At 42.8% G+C, this 17,068-nt stretch overlaps 1 protein-coding gene and 1 pseudogene across 1 annotated transcript in view; one reads left to right on the top strand and one right to left on the bottom strand.

Annotated features, from left to right (window-relative positions):
* Positions 1-17,068, bottom strand: part of LOC105493010 (lymphotactin) — a 170,056-nt gene that overhangs the window by 139,812 nt on the left and 13,176 nt on the right. The window lies entirely within an intron of this gene.
* Positions 5,216-6,782, top strand: LOC105493013 (glutamyl-tRNA(Gln) amidotransferase subunit A, mitochondrial pseudogene; annotated as a pseudogene).

Raw genomic sequence — 17,068 nt, 5'->3', positions numbered from 1 at the left:
AAAAATATCAAAAATAAAGATGAAGGGCTAGCAAACTAGTAGAACGCAGAAAAGGGGGCATAAGTCCCTGTATACTAATGCTGGCTGGCTTCCCCTGCAATGTCATTTTGTATAAAGACATCAGTGAGGAATACATGACTGGGTGCAATAACTGGCCTTGACCTTGACACCAGTCCTGACCCCACTAGGTCCTCCCTGTACACTGGCCCCTGCCCTCCGTGTCTTGAGTCACCTTCCTTTGACTCGAACATTCCCATAGCTGCCTTGATGGAACACTACCCAGCAGTTTCCCACTCTGATTTTTCCCTACTGAAGGACCCTTCAAAGGGCAGAAGAAAGAATGACCCATGGCCAGAGAGTATATGAACCTCTAAGTCAGCTAACCCAGTAATAGTTATGCCTTCTAGAGAGGGAGTCCACACCAGGCCATGGGGAGAAGTCATCCAGCTTCAATATCTGTAACAAAGACTTCTTTCACTTACTTAGGAGAACGCAAGTTTAAAACAGTGAGTGAGACTTTTTTTTGGCGTTGCCCAAAAGATGAAACTGCAGCCCTTTCCAGCCAGAGAGATAAGCTGTGCCTTCATTGACTTGCAGAGTTCAACCAAATGGAATGGTCTTGGAGTAAGGCAGTAACAGAAAAATCAGCCTTTGTGTCTGGCCTGCTTTTTAATATTCCCATTGAACTCTCAGTCTGTTAAGAATCTCATGATATATTTGGTCTAATCTCTTAGATACAGGTATCTCCTCTCAGAAGATACCCCAACAAGTAAAGGCAAATATGCCTTTCAATAGAGTGTAAGAAGAAAAGGTTGACAAGAGAAAGGGCAAGAGAAAAGGGGGCTCAGCTCTTGCACAGCCATCCTGACTGGCTATCACTGATGCTATTGCAGGGATGGCACAGTAATGCTTCACTTACCAAGTGCTCCCTGCACAAGACACCTCTGGTGCCTGCACATGAGACTAAGACCTCTCCCTTAGGGACCATTTTGCTACACCTTCCCCACAGTGTGTCTCAGAAACTCTTCTGTCATTCTCCGTATTCAAATCACAACTTGAGTCAATTTATTTGCCCTTTTCATGACATGTTTAAATTTCTGTCTTGACATCTTGTCTTGACATGAGCTTTAAGGTAATATGCAGTAATATTTCTGGGATGAGAATCTCTGAGTTACAATTTTAAAATTTGTTGTTATAATAATTACTTACATGAACGTATCTTTCCTCTTTTGAATACTACCTGATTCAGAGAAACTTCTAATATTCTAAGGGGATTTTCTCCTCATGATTATTTATATTATTGCCTCCAAGTTTTTTGATCATCCACCCCTATGAGTAAAAACTTTTGGGCATGTGCCCCCAAAATATATTTACTTATAAATTGTATATGTAAGTCACTGTCAACCCATATAGTATATATTTTTAGAGCTTAATTTCTTTCTTATTTTAGATACAAATAAATAGAAACTCTAATATTTTACTCCTTTGCTGCAGTAAATTATCATACAGAAGAAATGCTTGTACCCCACTTAATGCTTATACCCCGCTTTGGAGGATATTACATAAAAAGAAAGGAGATGTGTACGAGGCTGTGATCATTCCTGCAATGGTAGAAACAACATTCTTCTTCCACCTCAATGAACTGTTGTTCTGACAGATATACCTACAAGGTCCTCTGAGCTAATGGAAAAAAAAAAAAGAATTCTTCAGCCTAATTTAATTGGAAGCACTGTACCATAAATAATCTCAAATCACTATCCTGGCCATTAATTTCAGCCTCTCCCTCTGGTCGCACATGCTTTTTGGAATGACCAACTTGTAGCAAAATTGACTTGTTTGCTGTCCACCTCCCTTACTTGGTTTATCCCTTTCTGGCAGTGCTAATCACAGTGAAATGGTCAAGTTGCAGGAAGGAGAAAGGAGGATGTTCACAAACTGGGAAAGAGTACCCAAATTATCACAAGTTGCCAGCAAAGTCACTGTCACCATCAGACCACCCAGGGAGTCAACTGTCGCCATCACTCACCCGTGTCACTTACAGATCTCTCTGTTCATAAAGAGAGAAAGCGGATGAAAAGCGCTGTTTACATTAGAAAAGGAAGAGTTTAGTTTCCATGTGCCTGTGATCTAGCTTCTTTCTGTAAGTTGTAAATGTTGAAAGAAAATAGACATGGCCTGTGTGCTTTCAAGCAGCACTCTCCCTGCCAGTTCTCAAAAAACATTAAATAAAAAATATTCTATAGAGATCCACCCAGCTGTTCTGACTTAAGTGCAATGCATTAGACACAACACAAAGCAAATGGAGCTAGTCAAGAGGCAGAAGGAACATTCTCACAGGCAGGGGCCTAGGTACTGCAATGCCTGCTGCCAAAATGTGACACTCCCTGTTAAAACTGAAGGTCATCACCATGCCAATATCAGCCAAGTTTGCTGTAGACCAACAAAACTACTTTGGGTTGGCAGTGGGGGCTTGGGGATTGAACTTGGTTCGTGGGGCTACAAAGATGGGCAAGATCCAGACCTGCCCTCAAGGTGATTACAGTCTATAAGGCAGCTAAACTTAAGGGGAAGGAACCTGTTAAAGGGTTCATGGGCAGGCCATACTCCCACAGCTGGGTGTTTCCCTGCAGCCTCTGAAGTAGACTCTGAGTAGTAGGGAGAGCAGCAGCCATATGGACCTTATACAAGTTATACAAACTGAGCACTTTTAATGTCACCTGAGGGGCAGGGGGACTCCCTGTACTAATTATTAGGATGTGAAAGAGATGATACAAAGGCTCATATTATAATGCCTTCCTTGTCTGACTGGGGAGAGGAGCAACATCCCAAGACACCAGAAAATTAGATTATACAATCCCCCATAGTAACCCCATTCTAGGCTAACCAGCCTCCCTTGGTGGAAAGTCTGCAGGCAAATGCCAACTATTGCACAACTCTAAGAGATCATGTGAAAGTTGTCATTTAAATCATCCTTTCAATAAGAACTCCACTGGGTCTTTGGGATCAAAGGAAGCAGAGAAAGTTGGCAGGTGGCAGGAAATGCTTAGTCTCCTTGCCTGCAGAAGCTCTTGAAAATCCTGTACTCCATTTCTCATGCATGCATGAGTCTGCTTAGATCCAGGCCTTGTTCTTCCAAGTAAATAATATTTAATCTTTCAACAAATATTTATTAAATGCTGTTTGTCACTGTTCTATGCCCTGGTAATACAAAAGTGAACAAAACAGACGCAAACCTCTGCCTGCATAGAGCTCCCACTAGCATACATAAGCTATATAAATGGCAGGAGCTGTAAGTGCCACGGAGAATCAGAAAGCAGAGCAGGTGGATGGGGAGGCTCCATTGCAACATCCTGCAGAGACCCTTATGGGAGTTAGAGTCTAAGGCTAGGAGGACCTGAGAGTCTTGGAATTCTTGTGGTAACTCATGCAAAAGGGGATCAAGAACCAGATGATGTCAGGCCTTGTGGTGGTCATGGAGAGGCTGTGTATGTTGAGGAAGAAGGGACTGGAGTTTTGGCAGGAGCACACAGAGTTTCAGTCCCCCTTCCACTCCTCCTGTAAATCATGTGGTTGTTCTGGGGTGGGGTGGTATTATCTAGAGCACCTGGAAGCCTTAGCTTCCTCTTCATTCTTATAAAAAGATGTGGAAGCAGGGAGGAACATTAATGTTATCTAAACAATAAAGGTTGTATAAATTACTCATAATTTTCACTATCTTCTATCTTAAGATAATTATTTCCCATGATTTCAGCAAGTGACAGGTTTTTACACTGAAGCGTAGACTTTCGTCTAAGTAAATTTGTGGTTTTGCTCTGTTCCTCCCCATCCCAGGCTTGCTCTGGAGAGTAACCAAGCTGTCCTGGGCTAAATGCACCATCTAGTGGTTAGCTCTGGAAATTATCTGACCCCTGGAAATTATCTGACCCCTGCCGCCTTCACTAGTTCCCTGCTCTACCCCTTCTATTTATCCCTGAGTAAATACATCTCAAATTATCTATTTACTCAGAAGTATGATAAAAAAAAATATGCTTTCTCCCTCTTTCATCCATCTTTTACCATTACCTCTTACTCTTGTACACAGTCTTTCACAATTCTTATAGAAAAACTTACAACTTCACACATAGAAAAAAAAAATCACGCTTAGAGTAAGACACAGAGTACTTTCATGGCCGTCCGACCTCCCTGACCCCACATTTTATGCTGTCTTCTTGCCACACCACCCAACTCACACCGGTCTTCTGCTGTTCCTGGAACCTGCCCAAGCATGGGGTTTTAAGCTTCACTTCTCTCTGCTTAGAATATCCTTCCTCCTGCAAAGCCACATTGATTACTCCCTACTTCTTCGAGGAACTCTGTCAGCAGTGCCTTCCAAGAGATTTGCCTTGGTTAGTGTATCTAAAATCTCACCTCTTACCCCAATTTTTTTCTTCAAAACACTTATCACTACTTGATATTCAATGGTATATCTGTCTTTCATTAGTTTGTTGTCTGAATATCTCCAGAAGAAAGAAAATTCCTCAGAAACAGAAACTTTGTTTTGTCCCTCGATGTATCTCAAGTGATTCCAGGCCTGGAACATAACAGGAATTCTCTCCAGTCTCACCTCCCACCCAAAAATGTGAAATCCATTTTCATAGTCAATATACATAAGATTGATGCCTTAGAAACAGCAATAACAAGAAAAGGGAAATCTGTAGACATTCAAGTGAAAATCAGATTTACAAAGAGCCAGTGAAACCCTGAAAGTCGCTGAGACACCCTCTTTAGGATCTTCATATACCTCTTACCCCTTTTTAATTAAATGTGTGTTTCCCTCAAAGACTAAATATTCAAAATAAACATGGTTTAGTTTATTTTTTGTTATATATTTTTTAAAACATTGGCATTGTACCATTAAGATCTTCAACTATTTATTTCAAATATGCTCTATTTCAGCTGCATTTTGAGTTATACTTGGGCTAGGAACCTGGTCACTAGTAAGTACACTATTTCTATATAGAGATATCCCTTGTGAATTCCAAATAACCAACTTGCAAGTGACATTTTGAATTATAACCCTGCCACAAACTGGGAACACTCTTTAGGTGGCTTTTAAAATTTTTAGAATCCCGCAGTGATGATTAAAGATGGCTGTGCCCATGTAATATCACTAGCAACTGATGACCTCTTTCTCCTCCTTGCCTGCCCCTGTGGTGGCAGGCTGGGCACGAGGACCATGCTGGGCCAGACCCTCTGAGAAGTTTCTGCAGCACTGACACAAGGCCAGATTACACCAACAGAGCTCTGTCAAAAACGTCTCTCTCTTATCAAGAAGACCAAGTTTCTAAATGCCTACATTACTGTATCAGAAGAGGAGGACTTTAAACAAGCTGAAGAGTCAGAAAGGAGATCTAAGAATGAACAGTCACTTAGGGATTTAGATGGAATTCCTACTGCAGTAAAAGACAACTTTAGCATATCTGGCATTGAGACAGCATGTGCATCAAACATGCTGAAAGGTTATATACCACCTTCTAATGCTACAGTAGTACAGAAGTTGTTGGATCAGGGAGCTCTACTAATGGGGAAAACAAATTTAGATGAGTTTGCTATGGGATCTAGAAGCACAGATGGTGTGTTTGGACCAGTTAAAAACCCCTGAGTTATTCAAAACAATATAGAGAAAAGAGGAAGCAGAATCCCCACAGCAAGAATGAAGATTTAGACTGGCTGATGACTGGAGGAAGCTTAGGTGGGACTGCAGTTGCTATGTCGGCGTTCACATGCTATGTGGCTTTAGGATCAGCTACAGGAGGATCAACCAGAAATCCTGCTGCCCACTGCAGGCTTGTTGGTTTCAAACCAAGCTATGGTTTAGTTTCCTATCATGGTCTCATTCCCCTGGTGAATTTGATGGATGTGCCAGGAATCTTAACCAGATGTGTGGATGATGCAGCAGTTGTGTTGAGTGTACTAGCTGGACATGACACCAATGATTGTACCACAGTACAGGACCCTATTAATCCATTCATTTGGTTTGGCAGATGTGAGCAAACTATGTATAGGAATTCCAAAGGAATATCTTGTGCCAGAATTATCAAGTGAAGTACAGTCTTTTTGGTCCAAAGTTATTGATCTCTTTGAGTCGAAGGGGCTAAAGTAATTGAAGTATCCATTCCTCACACCAGTTATTCAATTGTCTGCTATCATGTACTGTGTACATCAGAAGTGGCATTAAATATGGCAAGACTTGATGGGCTACAATATGGTCACAGATGTGACATTGATGTGTCCACTCAATGTGTCCACTCATGGTTGAAGCCATGTATGCTTCAACCAGACAAGAAGTGTTCAATGATGTGGTGAGAGGAAGAATTCTCTCAGGAAACTTTTTCTTATTAAAAGAAAACTGGGAAAATTATTTCATCAAAGCACAGAAAGTGCAACACCTCATTGCTAATGACTTTGCAAATGCTTTTAACTCTGGAGTAGACGTTTTGCTAACTCCCACCATCTTAAGTGAGGCAGTACCATACTTGGAGTTCATCAAAGGAGACAACAGAACACGAAGTTCCTAGAATGATATTTTTACACAAGCTGTAAATATGGCAGGATTGCCAGCAGTGAGTATCCCTGCTGCACGCCCAAACCAAGGGTTGCCAGTAGGACTGCAGTTGACTGGACATGCATTTTGTGACCAGCAGCTTCTTACAGTAGCCAAGTGGTTTGAAAAACAAGTACAGTTTCCTGTTATTCAGCTTCAGGAACTCATGGATGATTTTTCATCAATGATCACTCAGTAGGGCGCATCACTCAGTAGGGCAGGAAGAACTTTCTGGATTCTTCTCACTCAACCTGAGAGGAGAGGAAGGCCTCTAGAAGCTGAGCTCAAGTTCCCCCTCTGCTTAACCATAGCTCACCATTTGCTTTGTTCCAACATGACTGTTCCATATGACACAAGGAATATCTTCCAAGGCAGTTTCCTCCCAGAGTCCCGAAAGGAAATTAGGAAAATGTAAATGTCCTCTGCTTCTGGCTTTCCCACATCTACCAGGTAGAAGCACGATGCAAGATTCTCACCACCTGATGTCTTCTCTCCTTCCCAAAATTCATCAGGACCCAAGGGGGAGATTTTCATTTATTTTCCTCTCCGGAATGCACTTCTGCTACTTGTGTTTCTTCTTCTCAGGGCAACAAAACTTCATGCCCAGGTTAATTGCAGAAAACGGTGTCCCCTCTATGCTACGGAATAATCTCTAAGACCTAGTTCAACTAAGCTGGCTTCTAATACACTAAAAAAGCCAAAGAAGTTTTGAAAAGCCCTTTCTAATTGGCAAGTCCTGGTTTCACAAAACTATTTAATTTAAAAAATCAAACTAAAAGATGTTTTAAAATAATTCCTACTCTGGGCATCAAAAGCTAGATAGTTTTCCTTTTGTGTTCCTGTTATAGAAACCCTAATCCTCCTTGAGGCAAATGGATGCTTCTGGCAGCACGAGTAAAAGACACCTGAAAAAAATGCATGAGGAAAACACTCCAATAAATTGCAAAGAATAAATTCCCAGCACGGTGCTCTCAACACTTTTTTCTTGAGTGTCTAGTACGTGCCAGGCTCCAGGCAATAGCTACGCGGCCAGTGTGGCTCACTCGGGTGTGAGTGGTGTGGAGCACAGATACATAGCTGGTGCAAAAGAGTTCAGTTGGTCATCCACTCTGCCCAGGATTTCAGAGAATTGGCTCTGAAGTACGCATGAAGTGAGACAGAGAGTCAAGGGGAGGAAGGAAGTCCAGGCAGAGTGCCATGTACAAAGGCACAGAAATGTGAAATATCTGCCCCATTCAATTGATTTCAAACAGCCTAATTGGACTCAATGTAGAGAGGTTGGGGAGCAAAGACCATAGCATAAATGATTTTCATAGCATGAAAAGGAAGAACATGATCAACTTGTGTTTAAGAAAGATCACTCTAGCTTCAGTATGGACAGAGTGGAGAGTGTTGAGAGTAGAGACCAGGAGACTAATAAAGTAACAATAATAACAATTGCTAACACAGTGCTCCCTGTGTGACAGGTATATATTTAATCCTCACAACGATAACAACCCATGAGGTAGGTGCTATTAGTGTCCTCCTTTTACAGGAGACTGAGGCTGAGAGAGGCTCGCCTTCCGAACTGCCTAACAGGCAGTCTGACTCCTGCATTCACATTCTGGCTCTGTTCTTTGCTAGCTGTATGATGCCTGCAGAGCTCAGGCTTTTGCAGCAATCCAGGTCAGGATAATGGTGACCAAGGATTGTGGTAAGCAGAATAAATCCTCGCCTACCAAAGATATCCACTCCTTAATTCCCAGTACCTGTCACTACATTAGGTTACATGGCAAAAGGGGATTAAGGTTGCAGATAGAAACTTTTAACTCACCTTAAAATACAGAGACTGTTCTGGACTATCTGGGTGGCCCAAAATAATCAAAAGGGTCCTTAAGAGTGGAAAAGGGAGGCAGAAAAAAAGGATCAGAGAAAGAAATGTGATCATGAAAGCCAGGCAGAGAGCTGTAACATTGCTGGGTGTGGAGATGGGGGAAGGGGCCACAAGTCAAGGACTACAAATGGCCTTTGGAAACTGGAAAAGGCAAAGAAGCAGATTCTCTCCTAGAGCCTCCAGAAAGAAATGCAGCCCTACCAAGTCCTTCATTTTAGCCCAATTAAATCCATATCAGACTTCTAGCCTACACAACTATAAGATAATACATTTGTATTGTTTTCAGCCACTAAGTGTATGATAAATTGTTATGGCAGCCATAGGAAGTCAATAGTAATGACGGTGAAGAAACCACCAATTCAAAGCACACTTTGGAGGTTAAATTCACCTCTAAAGGATTTAGAGATCCAATAGATAACTAGTGCCTTGCCAGTTGGAATGTGGTTCCAGGATGATATGAAAGGAAATGAAATGAACTCAAAAGACTCCATTTTTGTCTCTGAATCTAAAGTCACTTAACTGATATACTGTGTTTTGATTCCTCCAAAGCATAGTCTCATCCATTTATTCCATACTTTTCTGCTTTTATTAATTTGACTTCTCTCATTCAGCCTTTCTATTTGTATCAACAGCCTCACCAGAAATTCTCTGAATTTTTTCTCTCCATTTTCTCAACCCATAATTACCAGATTCAGATCTTTAGTGGACTGAAAAAGTATCACATGATCCTTGTCTCCTTCTACCTCCTTCTGGTACATTTTCCAGTTTTCTCTTCACATGTTCTCTCAAGAAATAACTCCGATACACTCTTTGATGAGATTTTGCCTTATAAGACACAGACATCCCCCCAGGGAGCTTCCACTATCGGGGAGCCCAGGCCATCAACACTAACAATAAAGTGTGACATGGTGGAAATACTCAACCTAGTGTAAGGAGAGGAGGCCTTCAGAGAAAGCCACACGCTTCTGCATGGGTGTCTTTAGAAAGCAATTTCCCATCATACTTCTCTCAGCTTTTCTACCTTTTGATTTTGCAAGCAGGAAAATGTCTGCCTAAAAAGCTAAGAACTGGGCTCAGGCAGACTTGACAGAAAAAATGCTTGCACTTGCACAATGTCAGAATCACAGCCACCTAAGGTGACCCAAGCCCTACCTTTTACTGGTCACATCAAAGGAGAAAACATAAAAAGAGGAGATATCCTGGCTTTCTGCTACTTAAATTTGCTTTACAGAGGAAATAAAATAGTTCATTTAATGGGAATAAACATTCAATTTAAAGTCACAGATATATTCTGGGGAAAAAAGTTACCATCTGTTCCCTCTACTTGAATATAAGTTTGTTTTCTATATACAGAATGACTGCATCTATCCAAAAAGTATATGTTGAGCTGAGTGCTGCAACAAAGACATCAGTGACATAGTCCCTGACTTAAAATCTAGGACTTAAAATGTGCTTGAAAAAAAAAACTAAACATACAACCTTGAAGCCCTATAATAATAATAGCCATAATACTTTCTTTTAGCTCTTTTTATATATGGTTTTATCTACAGTTAAATTATAAAAGCAGGGCAGAACAAGTCTGCAGAATTCCAGAGAAAGGAGCTAGAAGGGGGTCATAGTTCTGGAAGGCTGGAGGGAGGATGCAGTGTCTCAGTTGGACCTGGAAGATGGCCCAGAAAAGCACCAGAAAATCTGAAACATCCAAAACCAGAGAAGTAGGATATTCATGAGAAGGCTGAGGGAACAGTAAATAGATCAGTTTGGCCAAAATGAAGGTTACAAGGGGAGGTGTTGCCGGATCATGGAAGACTCCCACACTTTTCAAAAGGGGTATTTGCTGGGAGCATCAGAAACCACACATGACCATGGTACAGTTTTCTTACATGTCCATTTTCTCTGCAGCTTTGGAAAGTTCAGTCTGTAAACTTGTTTTACGTATTATTTTCATGGAAATGCAAACATTGGTATATTTTTAAGTAAAATAATAGAAATTTGCACGAATGTTTAAGATAAAAACATTTCAAAGAATGTTGTCCCTTGCAGCAGGGCCTCAAACCCTGAACGTTCACCTTCCCAGACTCTTTCTGCTCCCTCACCGCCAACCTCAGACAATCAATAAGCTCAGTCAAGTGCAACTCCTCTCATTTCCCAGTTTGACTCCTCTCCCGCCAGCGGGCACTGTGCCAGCTCAGGTTCTTCTCAGTTCTCACTCAGGTTATTGCAGTTGAATCCTACCTGGACCTGCTGCCTCCCCATCATTCCTTCCTCCTCTCCTTCTACACTACGCCCAGGGTTCCAGGGTTGTCTTTCTTTCTTCTTCATTTTTTTTTTTTTATTTTGTTTGCTTGTTTTTTTTGAGACGGTGTCTCTCTCTGTCGCCCAGGCTAGAATGCAATGGCGCGATCTTGGCTCACTGCAACCTACAGATGTGAGCCATGCGAGCCACCGCGCCTGGCCTCCTTCTGGTATTTTTTTCTTTTCTTTTTTTTTTTTGAGACGGAGTCTCACTCTGTTGCCCAGGCTGGAGTGCAATGGCCCGATCTAGGCTCACTGGAACCTCCACCTCCCAGGTTCAAGTGATTCTCCTGCCTCAGCCTCCTGAGCAGCTGGGACTATAGGCGTGTGCCACCATGCCTAGTTAATTTTTGTATTTTTAGTAGAGACGAGGTTTCACCATGTTGGCCAGGATGGTCTAGTTCTCTTGACCTCGTGATCTGCCTGCCTCGGCCTCTCAAAGTGCTGGGATTACAGGTGTGAGCCACCCTGCCAGGGTCATCTTTCTAGAAGGAAAATGGAATCATACAGCTGTAGCCCTTTTTGTCTCATCTCCACCCTTCACCTGTGCTCCAGCTACACCAACTCCCACCCACCCCATCAACAGTCACCCCAGGAAGTTCCCTGGCTGGGCTTTGTTGTACCACAGCCGTCCTGCACACACTGTCCTCGTCCACCTGACAAACACCTCATATGTTGAGAAAACATTTCCTGCAAACATTGCTCCAACAGTTTGCCTCCTTATACCACACTATCCTTAGAGAAACCAAAACCTCAATAAATTCTCTTGAAGGGACTTTCTTTTCTTCTATTCCTGGAATAACTTATTATCCTCCATGTTTTTTAGCTCTATTTCTAGGCTTTCTTGAGAGTCATCAGAAATCTGCCAATATTTTATTATCTGAGAAATACTTCTGAGGCAACAGAAACAGGACACTGTCTTTTAGATCTTTTATCTTCCACATAGCCAATCTCAAAGCACAAATCATTTAAAATGGCTCAATCAATATATATAACTGGCTTACTATGATGTGTTGGGAATTTTTTTTAGGTGCCAAGGATAAAGAGATGAGTGAGACACAACCCCGCATTGACAATTTTCTTTTTTTTTTTTTTTTTTTTTTTTTTTTTTTGAGACAGACTCTCACTCTGTTGCCCAGGCTGGAGTGTAGTGGTGCGATCTCAGCTCACTGCAACCTCTGCCTCCTGGGTTCAAGCAGTTCTCCTGCCTCAGCCTCCCATGTAGCTGGATTACAGGCATGCACTACCACACCTGGCTAGTTTCTGTATTTTTAGTACAGATAGGGTTTCACCATGTTGGCCAGGCTGATCTCGAGCTCCTGACCTCAAGCGATCCGCCTGCCTCGGCCTGCCAAAATGCTGGTATTACAGGCATGTGCCACTGCCCCCAGCTGAGAAATTAACAGTTTTCTAAGTATCTCTATTTCCAGCCCAAGCCCAGAGCCAATTATTAGCTATCACGGAATATGGGTCTCACTCGGTCACTGGTTGCACCAGGAAATAGGCCTAGGAGAGCCCCAAAGAGAAAGCTGCTCAGTGAGTCTAACCACACAGAAAGAATCCTACCTCACCACCACGCAAAGGCAGTGGTTTTGCTTTGAAATAACAGGTTATTGGGCCCTGGCTTCTCCCCTTGATTCTTCTGTGATAATCTACTTCGCAGGGTCTCTTGCAGTACAGAACAGGTAGAGCCAGGTACTCCCAGTTAAAAAACAACTTTATTTTCTCTGAATAGAGATCTTTCAAAAGAAGAAACATAACTTGATCATTATAATTTAAGCCTCAGTCTTCTCTTTAGCTTGGGACTAGTCAACATGGTTATCAGTCTTCTCTAGTTATCCCTGCCTCAACTCAAAATTTTTTGCTTGATCTATTCTTCCTTGCCCATAACCAACCACGCCCACCTTCTTAATTATTCCATTCCCATAAAACAGTGCCAGAGCAACTTCTTTCAGGTATGCGGTGACAAGTTTCCTTCTGCTTGACTGTCGTGGAAACTGCTTTCTCCATGGTTACTGGGACCCTGATCTTGTCTGGGTCTCAGATTCTGCCTGTGAAGTCTTCTGAACTCATCTGTTACTTTTCTGGCATTCTGCCAAAGGATTTTGTCCAGGAAGATATCTTTACCCGATCTTATTCGTTTCTTCATCTTCCTCACAATTTTTAGCTTCTAAAACCCCCATCAGAACTCAGCCAGCCAGCTAAAGTTTATAGAGTCCCTGATAGGGATCCAAAAAAATTAATAACTATGGGCAAAGCAGAAGTAGGATCAGGTCAATTGCATCAGTTACCACCTTAGCTAAATACTAGAGAAAGAGAGAAAAGGAGATACTGTAACCTGAATCCATGAGCCCAAATGAGTGCCCGAGAAGTGTATGAGACATTGGGCTTTGGATCAGAGAGCTGGCACATTTGTGTCCCTGGAAAAATCAGCTCTACCAGACAAAAGACAAAGGCGTTTCATCAGTTTCATGAGAGATTTTTCTCTGACAGCTGCCCAGGATTATCTCTTATCCTTGAAACCAGAGGGCTTAGGTAGTTCCGGTCAGCTCTGCCATGGACGTATAGCCAGTATCTCTACAGGAACATTTAAGAGCTTTCGAGTCTTTGTCAATATCATCTGGTAAAAGGCCCATGGACTCCTTGCTAACACAAATGTTGACCCACTAAAGACTGAATGGGATGGTCATAGACCCTCTTCAACCCGTTATGAACCTCATTCTCCTCTTATTTTGCTAATAGTTCCTAAGTTGATTTATTGATCAGGTAAATCCAACCAGACTAAATTCTCAAAGAGCAAAAATATGTGTAATTATCATTCTGTGTTTTCCTTAACAATTAGGGCCATTCTAGGCACACAGTGGCCTGAGACTCACAGCAGGTCATCTGATGTTGTCCCTTTGATGGTACCCACAGCTGCCCCTCACCAACCTTACGAGTGCTCATTCTGACCCTCCACCTTCTCAAAAACTCCCTCTGCAGGCTCAATATTTGCTTAAACATAAGCAAATCTACACACTGCAGCTGACTCAGGGTTGCAGATTGATAGGAATTTATTCTGGACTCATCATAAATGCTTGTATTATAAATATGATTTAGCACTTAACCATGAATCTTCCTGCATTGTTCTCCAGTTGTGTGCACTTCTCGAACAACAGACTTGCACGGTGGTGAAGAGCTCTGACTTTGAACTGACATGGTTCAAATCCTAACTTCCCAACTGACAGTAGAATAAATTAAAATACCTGTAATATTTTACAGTGTTACTGTGAGATTACATAAACAGTGCACATCAAATACTGTGTCTGGCACAGAATAAGGTTCTCTAAGTGCCAGTCTTATAATCCCCAAGTGGGGCAAAGAACATCTTGCACTCCTCATTTTCCCCTTATAATCTAAGCACACAATAAATGCTAGGCACACAATGGGTGTTTAATACATGCTGACTGACTGATTGAATAACTTCCCCAATATGGCATCCTTCCAAGGCTGATTAAAAACATTTCTGCCCAAGAATTCTATGAAAATAGTTACAGCTGCTATTTAGGCTCACATTTTGACTCATTATCCCATTGCCCTCCTCTCCGTCACATACTCCTTTAAGGTAAGAAAGAATTCCCCGTGCTGTTCCAGTGGCTACAGGTCTCATGGCTGCAGCAGTGAGTCAGCAGCTCACCCTGCGTCTGGCAGCTCAGACCCAACCATGGCCCACTGTGCTCAGTGTGTCCTGCAGCAGCCACGGGTATTCCCAAGGATACTGCAGCATCCCACCTGGGGCGCTGCAGTTATCTTGGGTCCATGCCTCACTGCAGCTTGAAGCCTGATGCTGCTGAGTGTGCAGAAGAGCTGCTTCACTTCAGCTGCCTTTAAGGCCCTGGCCACTTCTGGTCCCCAAAGCCTACAGTTAAGGAATCAGAGCACATTCCTGCCAAACAGAATCCTCAATACTGCAGCCTGGCAGCCATCTGCATACTGGCCAAAGCACATGGAAAGCTGCGTCCACTGGTCTGAAAAGCATCATTTTTATTACTGACTGTGTCTAGCCAAACCTTGAGCAAGGGAGTAGGAAGATTGGGAAGGAGAGTCCTCTGAGCAGGGCACTTATGTGAGCCCCTTAGGCCTAAATGTGCTTGTTTGGGCTGAAGGGAAAACAGACTCTATCTATTTTCTCTTGATGAGACAGTGCACTCCTTGAGAGCAAAGACTGCGTGGGGTTCCAAAGGCATCCCCGGTGCCTAGCCTGCACATAGGAGGTTCTCAATTCATGTTGACAGCTATGTGCCTAGCCTGTACATAAGAGGTTCTCAATTCATGGCTGATGAATGGCCAAGCCCATCAAGTAGGAGTGCAATACTGCAGTTTCCTCCCATGTCCCTGGAACACCGCCACCTGTCCCCCACCAGGATTCCTCCCTCCTCACCTCTACCACATGTTTCCAGTGCCCCAGGAGCAAAAGAAGAGCTCCCTCTCTCTCCCCATTGGAACCTGGTCTGTTGAAGTTGCCCCCCACCTCAGAAGCCAGAAGAGAGTCTTTGATGGAAGGCACACAGCTGTTCTAGCAACTGAATGGAGATCATAGGTACATATATATATATATATACATCGATTGTGATACTTCTGAGGGATCTATCTCAGTTCCCAGAAGAGGAAAATGGCATGGCTTTTTCACTGGGCATAGTCACTGTGAGCTTCAATGATTGAAATGGAAATTAAAGTGAAAGGATTTCCTCAGTCCCCAATAATGTATGTTTCTCTCTTGCCTTATACAAATTTCCCCCCAAGAGCTATTCTATTTGATAGCCTGCCTCTCTTCTCTCTCTCTCTCTTCACTTTCTCTCTCTCTCCGTCTCTCTCTCTCTCTCTCTCTCTGTCTCTTTCTCTCTCTCTCTCTCTTACACACACATATATACATGCTATGTAAGTTATTGATTACTACTGAAAATCAAAGTGAGACTGAGGACCAGAGGTAAGTGACCTGCCTAAGTCTCACAGCCAGTGAGCGGCCTTACTAGACTCATGAATTCCAATCCAGTGATCTTTTCACTTCATTATGAAATTGTTTTGTTTTGGTTTTTTGTTCATTTGTTTGTTTTTGTTTTGTTTTTACTTTTCTTTAATATCTTCAAAGGAGAGATAATGTCAGGTTTTCCTCACTGAGACGTTGCAACATCTCCCAGGTAAAAGCTGGGTCCTCCAGGTAAGACATTCTCCCAGATCCTGCTTCGTTTTTTGTTGTTGTTGTTGTTGTTGTTGTTGTTGTTGTTGTTGTTTGCATTTCCCTGGGATGCTGTCTCACCTAAAATGGCAGGGAGAACCCTGGATCTCTCACCTTCCCATGTAATGAGTGATAAGTATACTTATCACACACAGAGATGGAGTGACTCTTCCTTACCACAATCTGAAGCCCAGACAGATACAGTCATCATTTGTGACAATGAAGATTTTCCTTTGCAAATGCAGCAACTTAACGGTAAAATTGTGAAAAAGAGGCTGTGTGTGTTTACCTTGGTCGGTGCTGCAGCCCAAGCCCAGCTGGCACCTCTAGGGCGCACTCAAGTGAGGGAATAGTTATACTTGGCAGGCAGTCCTGACCAGCCATGTTTTGCCCGGGTCTCTTTGGATGCCTCCAGACTGCAGAGATCTTACTCAGTTTGCATCCCCCGCACAGCCTGCAAGCCAAGCTGCAGACATCAATCTGTTTCAGGAGAAAGAGCGCCACCTGCTGTCTCTGGACTGCAAGACCATGTTTCTTTGGAAACCGCAGTGATGTTCTTTCTAAGCAGCTCAGCGCCTAAAGAGATCTGCTGTCCACAGCCAGGGGAGAAAATGGCACCTATGAAATTCGTACCGACACCCCAAGTCACACTGTGAACCAGTGACTCTCCCAGGAAAACCCTGGACGAGCCCTGCAGCACACATCCTTCTCCTTTCTTACAGTTTCATTTCTCCCCTCCAGCTTAGAACAGATGGAAGTCTTAGAGGCTGGTCGTTCAGCTGAGCATCTGAATGTAAAGAGACGTGCTCAAGGTCACACAGAGACCCCGTTCTAGACCCAAGACAGACTTCTCCCACGCCAAGTACAGGCTGGATCGAATTTATGCATTTCAGATTTCTTTCTCTTTGCCCGCAGTAGAAATTTTGCAACAGAATTTTCTTCACTGCTGCTTTGCTGATTTCACCTATGCTGGTTGCAGCTACAGTCCCCTCTCTCTTCCACATTATCTTTTGTAGTATAACTGTTTATGTTCAAATGTGAGTTCCCCTATTAGAGCCCAAGTCTCTTGAAAGGAGGCCAATACCTGATTAATCTTCACAGT

Source organism: Macaca nemestrina, chromosome 1 (genome assembly GCF_043159975.1).
Source record: "Macaca nemestrina isolate mMacNem1 chromosome 1, mMacNem.hap1, whole genome shotgun sequence".
In the NCBI taxonomy this organism is placed as follows: Eukaryota; Metazoa; Chordata; class Mammalia; order Primates; family Cercopithecidae; genus Macaca; species Macaca nemestrina.
Note: the sequence above shows the minus strand (reverse complement) of the source record. Positions and strands in the feature narration are given on the sequence as shown.